The following is an 8,094-nucleotide window of genomic DNA, read 5'->3' as shown; positions in this document are numbered from 1 at the left end:
AGCCATCCTTGTCAGACTAGGTCCTAGGAGTTCAAAGCCCTGGGATTTTTGCTCCTTTTCTGCCCACAGAAAGCTCTGAAGCTTGCTCATGTCAAGCTGGGGATTTCCAGGTGCATTCCATCCACCTTCCCAGTCCCTGGTGCGTGAGAGGGAGTGGGTGCAGCGGGGTACTGGGGAGTGGGCATGTCCTGCAACCCAGGTAAAACATAGTCAGTAGAGGTTTCGCTAATGTATGCTTGGAGGGCAGGGGATGAGAAGAGGTGACAAGCAGTTGTCCTCCATAGTACATCTGTGGGTTGAGGGAGTCCACTGGGACAAAAAAAACCCTTCCTTGCCAGGCTACCTCAGGTCCAGCACAGAGAAATTATTGTCCTGGATCCAGGCCCAAGGACTGCAGCTCTGGCTCTGCTGCTATCTGAGTAGTCTGGGACCAACATTTTACCTGTAGTTCACTTTTCACCATCTGTTAAACATCTTAAGACATTTGTGCTGAACGTCAAACATGGTGAGTTCTGTATCAGCTGGGTTATAATTAATGAGTGGTTATGATGTGGCTGTTGGAAGACTTCCACAGAAAGTGGAGCTTCTTTTAGCTGCAACAGCTCTGCTCCCCCTATTAATCCTCTGCCCGTTCCCTGTCGGTGCAACAGCTGAATCACACAGTACTTATCTGGATTTCCTTGTTCACAAGCACTGCTTTCTTCCAGTACTAAAAGGAGATGCCAAGGAAGGTTGTTGATTTTATGTAGTTTCTCTGAGGCGCTCAGATACCAGGCTGCTGAGCATACTCTTGATAGATGAGATTAGATAAAGGAGTGAGATCAAATAGCAGTTTTCTGTTACTACCTTCCAGACAGTTAAGATGAAACTCAGATACTAATGTGATGGGCATCCTAGAAACACCTAAGAAAGATAGGTCATTGAGAAGCAACTAAATAAACCATTCTCTCCCCCTACAATTGTAGCTATAAGACACTTTCCCCCATCCCACTAAACTCTTCTCTGTTCCCAAGAGGCGACACTCTGGGTCTCTATAGGTATAATATTTCTGCCTCTTTTTGTCTGCCTGCAGTGACTGTTGGAAAACTGGGCTTAGAGGGGAGTGTGTAGCAAAATGTGAATTTGTACACATGAAACTTAAAAAATTCATTAGCAAAAATGTTATCCCTTTTTAAAATCAGTAAGAATGAAGATTCCAATTCCCATGATGTTTGATTAGAGAGCGAGGAAGTTTGCAAAGTACCCTTCTACTAACAGATGAAACTTGAAAATGTTTTGTGAACTAACCTATGGCTTGGAAAGGCTTTGATATATGTTTTGTCTCAGTGAATAGATTCCACAAAACACAAGTAGTCAGTAGCCTGTTGGCATTAAATAAGTTTGGAAGAGTGCTGCTCTGTTGGGATTTAAATCTTTATCTCAGTGGTAATACTTGCCATCTAATTTTGATCAATAGTTAGAAAAGCATAACTAGCTTTTATAGCATAACTAGCACAGAAGCTGTCAGGGGAGTTACTTTTTGCTGAGATATTTGGAAGCATTTTTGGGAGGGGTGTGGGGAAAAGATGAAGAATCAAATCTTCCCACATGAAGGCGCAATATTAGAGAAGAATTACAAGCCCTTTCATCCAGCGACATCCCAGGTCGTCTTCCTCTTCTGTCCTGCTCCTCTTGTATTCTGACAGACGATTGGCACTCCCTCTAGCAAAACATGTGGAGGATTTGGGACCATGGAACCATATAAATACAGTTTCCGTGGCCTTCCTGGAACTACTTTCCTTCTGGTCTTCTACCCCCAATGGATCAGAGACTCTTCCCATGATGAGGAATGTGAGAAGAGTTTTGTGCTTTGATTCTGAGATCAGTACATTTCAACCACGGTGCCTGAAAATTAGTAACCAGGATTGTGCTCTGGGTGTGAGAGGCAAACTGCACTGTGATCAGCCCAGAGCCTAGGCTACTGAGCATGCCTGGAGAAGAGCAGCATTTGCAGAAGAGGGTGTTTACAAAGGCTTCCACTGTTTTCTTGAACAAGAAGGACACCCTGCGCACCACAAACTTCTTTTGGAGTTCCTTCCTGAGGCGAGTCTCTCTGCCTTGGAGATTAGCAGACCGTAGAGGCAATGCCTGCGGCAGAGTAAAGAAACGTCCTCTTATACTGAGCCGGCACAGTAGCAACGTCATTAGTTATTTGAAGAAACTGTCAGCCAGTGTAGCTCTAGACTGTGACACTGGTGAGGCTGTATGGCTGGCTGTACCTTCCAGAGCTGCCAGTGCCAAAGAATGGAAGTATTTCTAACATCACAACAGCCAGCTCTGCTCAGTGATGTTCAATGCTGAAGTGAGTAAGAGGAGATTTCTAGAGTCTCTCATCTCCTGTGGCATCACTGTTTCATAAATCCTAGCATCCTTTCCCCAGGAGGAAGCTTCTGGCTGCCCTTAGCATCGCTGAACAATCTATTTGCAAGCTCGTGTTTAGGCCCTGGACCGGTGCCCGGTTTTCAAATCCCATATACTTTGTGCTACAAGGGGTGCCCCTTCTGACCCTGGCATCTCTGTTCCACCTCAGGCCGAGACTATGAAGGCTTAGGCCAGCAACTTCTCCATTACCTCTCTGGTAAGAGTCAGTTCTTCCGATGAGACGCGGTCTCCAGAAGTCCCCAGCGCAGCGGTGTGCATTCCAGATTCCACTTCAATTATTCACACAGGGCTGCAGCGCGCTACCTGCCACTCAGACAGACTCGTTCTCTCACTTTTCTTTTAAATAAGACATGGTCTTCTCTGACCACAGAGAAAGGTCTCAGGACCTGACATGTATTTACTCTAAGTGGGTTCTTGATCCTACCCTTCTGAAAGGCAATCTCCTGTAAGGTATCAGCCCCAACCCCAAAGACAGTTTTGGTGAAGCACGTTAGAAGACACTTGCACCATTTGAATTGGCTCGGCAATTAAAGAACAACAGATCTCCAGGTCTCTGTCCTTCAGGCTTTGGGGACCTTGGGGCCTGCACCTGAGCTTTGAGGCATTGATGTTCTGTAAGTTTAAAATACAGTGTTTTCTGTTTTACAAACAGAAGGACCCTCTACCTATCAAGCTGCTTTTTGTGCTGAAGGATTTGCTCTCCTTGAGCCTGAGAATCCAAACCAAACTGTTCACAGCCTGGTCTTAGAGCTGCTGTTGGTTGCTTGTGACCTGTCCGAAGCGCTTTGCTCTTGCGCTCACACACCTCGGAGAAGGTCAGCGACTGGCAGCGCTGCACTGGAACCCAGCGAGCAGCAGCCAACTCTGTGCAGCACTGCTGCCAGGCCACTTCTGGGGTTCCTGAATGTACAAATGGTCAGACAGAGAGTCTTTCTGGACTACTAGGAATCATGTGATGGACTAATTAGAGATGACATTTAGAAAGGGATTGTCCATTGTAGCCCCAGAAAGTCTCAGGTTTCACCTATACAAGGGGTGCTCTGACTGGCAGCCCAAGGGCCCCGCTTTGCCCACAGACAGTTCCTTTGCTTTGCTGGAAATGGGGAACAGCTGCTAGAACAGCACACAGGGCCCAGCAGCTGAATGACCCCTATGGTGCCCGTACATAATCAATTATTAAGAGTCAGGACCTGCCACTGTTGCATCCACATGACCTGTAAGACAGGTTGTGGGGAGAGGGTTGCAGAGGGATTTAGCCAGAATCACCTGGAAAGGCTGCATTGTCCTACTCATGGCTAGCATGTGTGGGGGAGCGTGCAGTTTGTTTTACACTAGACTGCTAGGTCAGACAGGGTCAGTAAGACAGTAGATCATACAGCTTTTAACTGTGTTCAAATCCTACAGAGCTTTGTAGGATAAAAAAGGGTGGACTGGCATCAGCTATACCAGTGCTAATAGCATTGGCTGGCTTTTTTCTGTGTAGTAAGTTATTGTTTGTGCTGTCTAAGAGCAGCTACTACATATAAGCTGGAAGAAAGGTGCACTGTAATACATGAAAGCCCAGACACAGTAATGCTTGGTTTTGCCAAGCGTCTCTACAGCTGCTTTACAGGCACTTGCTTTTGAGTCCATGAGCCTCAATTAGATGACCAACGCCCTGGAGCAGCTGATAGCTGGAATGAGATTTACAGCAACAAGGGTGCTGAGCCGGGGAATACTGAAGGAAATCAGGGAGGCTGGGGCATGTGTGGAGCCTTGCCCTTCCCTAGCACTTAGGTGTTTGCCTGTGGCCTTGAGTTAGGTACCTGCGTACAATGAGGGTTCATGTCCCCTGAGTTATTTCCTAAGAGCAGTCATCCCTTTGGACACAGGCAACTGGCTCGTAAGGCACGTGCTTGACATTGTAACCAACCTGACTATCAGAGCAAAGCACAAAACACAGCAGCTGTAACCACTTTCATTCAAAAGCAAGGCTGGAAGAGGAGACAGCGGCTTCTAGTGTGTCATGGCTGGTGGTTAGCTCCCACACCAAGGAAATGTTAAGAAACAAAGTGGCTTCCTTGAATCCTGGTCCTGCACATCTGCTTCACAGCTCTTGCAAAGCCCGTATGTTAACCACGGTGGAGGAAGAGCCTGGCAGTGATGCAGAGCGTGTGAAAGCCGTCATGCCTCACCATCAGTCAGGTTGTGCAAAGCCCGTGTTCCAGGGCACCCGTAAGTAGGTTGCACTTTGACCAATGGCACATATAAGAAAAATGGAACCCTTAGAACAACTTTTCCTAAATTTCCAGACCTTCAAAGTCTATGTGTCCAGTCAGCCTTGTTTGGGTTAGACACAAATAGCACAGACTCATTTGTAACACTTTTGTGTTCATGTACTGCACACCCATCTGATCAGAAAACCTCGCTCCCATCTCACACTTCCTCTCTGGCCATCTCCTGGTGTTCTAGCTGAATCCCAGCACCAGCTTTGCTAACAGTATGTTTTTGCTGTGGTTGTATGAGGAAGTATCTGTACTAGCAACACCAAATACCTAGCAACCACGAACCAAGCCACAAAACTAAGATATTAAGTAAAATATTTCCCCTCCCCCAAAAAACACCCCTACAACTTGATTCTGCTACAGCAACTTGTAAAAAAACCTCACTTGTCTTTCTTCTTCAGCTGTTCTGAAATATGAGAGTTTTTTCTCATTTTATTCTGAAATTAAAGCTGCATGAGCATCTCATCCAGGTATAAAACAAAGCTACTTGGTTAACATTAATTAGTAGGCCTTCAGTTTAGTTCTCAGTCATCTCTTTCAGGGACAGCAATCAAAACAGTTACAAAGGTATTGCCGAGTAGGATACAAAGAAGAGTTTTGCTTCAGAATTTATTAAATTGAATTAATTGGTAAGAAGTTCTTTTCGGGTCTTTGCACTTCAAGTGAAATAGCTCCGCACGTCTGCAGTGCCGCCTTAGTTCAGATGAGATGTTTTAGTGATGCCTTCAAACAGTTGTCTGGTCTCCTTGCAGAGAAGAGCTGCCAGGCTCCACCAGCGAGCACCTTGCAAACCTTAACTTGAGCAGCTCTGGTCCAAACTGGGGGACCTCATGCCTCATGCAGCAACTCTGGCTTACTCAGAGGCTCGGGGCTACCTGCAGCTCCCCTTCAGCCTCTTTTGCTTTTCCCCATGGGTCTGTAACAAAGCTGAGTTACAACCACAATAGAGGGGGACCTAAAGGAGAACTAGACCACGTCTTGTAATCCACCCCGCAAAGCTTTGTTGTGTTAGCAACGTGGTTCCACTTTTGACTCATCTCTAGAAATGAGCTTCCTTTCTTACTGCCAAAAAGAGGTGACCTGCCAGCCAGTCTGACGCAAGGTAATTTGTCCTGTTTATCTGATGACTTTGATAAAGCGTAGAGATTGCTGCTCTTCCTTCGTAATAAAGTACCAGTTTGTTTATATGCTCTAATCCCGAGTGACTTTTTTTATGGTGAGAGCTTGAACGTGAGAATAATTTGGAGAGAAATCTTGGTTGTAAAACTAAAAAAGCACTTTAAATATGCTCTTGGTGTCTTTTCTTCCAGCTTGCACATTATCCCTAGTTCTGGCCCCTCTCAGCAGTCACGAGATAAGCTTCGAAGAAACAAGGCTGTTGATTGACGGCTCATTAGAAGTTGCAAGAGCAGCAAAAGGGAGCCTGCGGCAGCCGGGGCTCACTGCCTGCCCGGCCGGGAGGCTGCTGGTCAGCACTGGCCTGAGAGGAACAAAGACCGCAGGAGACACTGGAGGAAAACAACATGAAATTTTCATGGTGTGCGAGAAAGGCCAGGTGTAATGGATCAGGGCCAAAGCCTCCCCTGCCCCCACTGCCCCGCCGCATAGATTTACTTTCTATATATAGGCACAGACGGAGAGTATAGGTTGTGCCACACGGCACGTACACGCATGAATTCAGGGAATCCTGGCTTCTCTATGCCCCACTGAATTTATCTGTCGATCCATTTATAAATGAGAGGCTTCAAGTACGTACAGTGTTAATATCCATACATATTAGATGTCACAGCTCCGGTCTTAGATAAGGTCACATACTGAGCCAAACTCACCCCTGCAGCGTAAGCCAGGCAAGGTTTACTAGGAATGCATTTGGCTTAATGTGCCTGCCTGTAGTTATGTTTGTTTTTACAAATCCTGTTTATCCCTCATGTAAGCATATTCCTCATAGTTAGAAGACTTCTACCAAGCACATGCCAATCCACCTTCAACCCACGAACACGGATGTCTGTTTCTTTAGCATCCCTCGGGGGTCTTTCAAACCCCCTGATTCATGCTGGAGGGTGCTTGCTCATCAGACATCAGAACTCTTTCTCACTGTGCAGGGCTGGTGACAGCCCTCCCTCAATCCTGTGAGCGCTAAACAGTAGAGAGGCGTTCATAACAAATTAATGCAAGGAAAATTAGACTTTGCCCTTTGTATACAATGTCATCCGACAATAGCCACAAGTGGGTTTTAATTGACATTTTCAAATTCCAATTTTTCAATTTTTAGTTGAAGTGATTTGGGTTTAATTTTTCCAATGGCTTTTTTTCCCTCTCAAATTCCCTCTTTTCCATGATGTATTTTGTTTTGTTTTCCATTTATTTTGTTTGACATGTGGGTACGTGTGCTTGATGTCAAAGATATTATTTTTATTCCTGTAGGTCACCTAGTCAAACTTCTTCAGTAATTACTCAGAAAAACAGAGTTGTCTGCCTTATCTAGTAGTTATCTAACTTCTGGTTATCTTCTAGTTATCTACTTTTCATGAATAGTTTAACACAAGGGCTTCAAATTTACTTTTGTAAGTTTTCATAGTAGTAGAAATTCACTATGCAAGTGGATCAGCATGGCTGGATTTTGTTTGTTTTGGCATTTTAATACATGAAATACATGCAGAATATTTTGTGGGATACTCCTAGATCTGGGAAACCCTGGAGAAAACACTAGACTTCAAGAGAAAATCACTAAAAGAAGATAGAGGTGGGCTGCAATAGCTGCTGTTAGACTGTTTAAGCTTAGAAACTCACATCCTGGTGGAATTTAGGCAACACTTCTATTTACATAAAGACTTTACAGGTTGAGGGGAAACAGTATTTGTGAAATGGATAAACTGAGACCATAGACATTATTATGGCATGGAATTTATTGGTAAAACCCAAGCCCATGACCTCTGTTCTTCAGTAAGCATAGCTTAATATTAAATCCCCTTAAGCTAGTAGTGTTACATGAGCATAAAACTGGGCTAAATATGCATATAATCTAAAACTCTGTTTCAAATTAAGAAAAGTTTCCTCTCCTATAATACATAATAACCTTTTTCGCTTCTTTAATAGGCTTTCTCTTCAGCTCTCAAAGAGTTAGAAAGGTGATGCTTAAAATTGCCAGGCAAGGTGATTTGGCTAAAAGAACCTACAGATTCATTTTGAGCCATCTTTCACTCCTTTATTCTGCCTTCTGCTCACGCCAGATCTAATTGTACTTTCACTTAACCGTTGAATTTACTACTCTTCAGAAAAACTTCCAAAGTGCTGTCTGCTATAAAACAAGATAAATTAATAAGGATTGGAGCTTGCATACAGAAATCTGCTGATTTCAGTAGAAGTTTGCAGGTGGGCATTGGGAGCTCTGAAAGAATCACCTAACACT

Source organism: Falco biarmicus, chromosome 7 (assembly GCF_023638135.1).
Source record: "Falco biarmicus isolate bFalBia1 chromosome 7, bFalBia1.pri, whole genome shotgun sequence".
Lineage (NCBI taxonomy): Eukaryota > Metazoa > Chordata > Aves > Falconiformes > Falconidae > Falco > Falco biarmicus.
The sequence above is the reverse complement of the archived record's forward strand: the minus strand, read 5'-3'. Positions refer to the sequence as shown.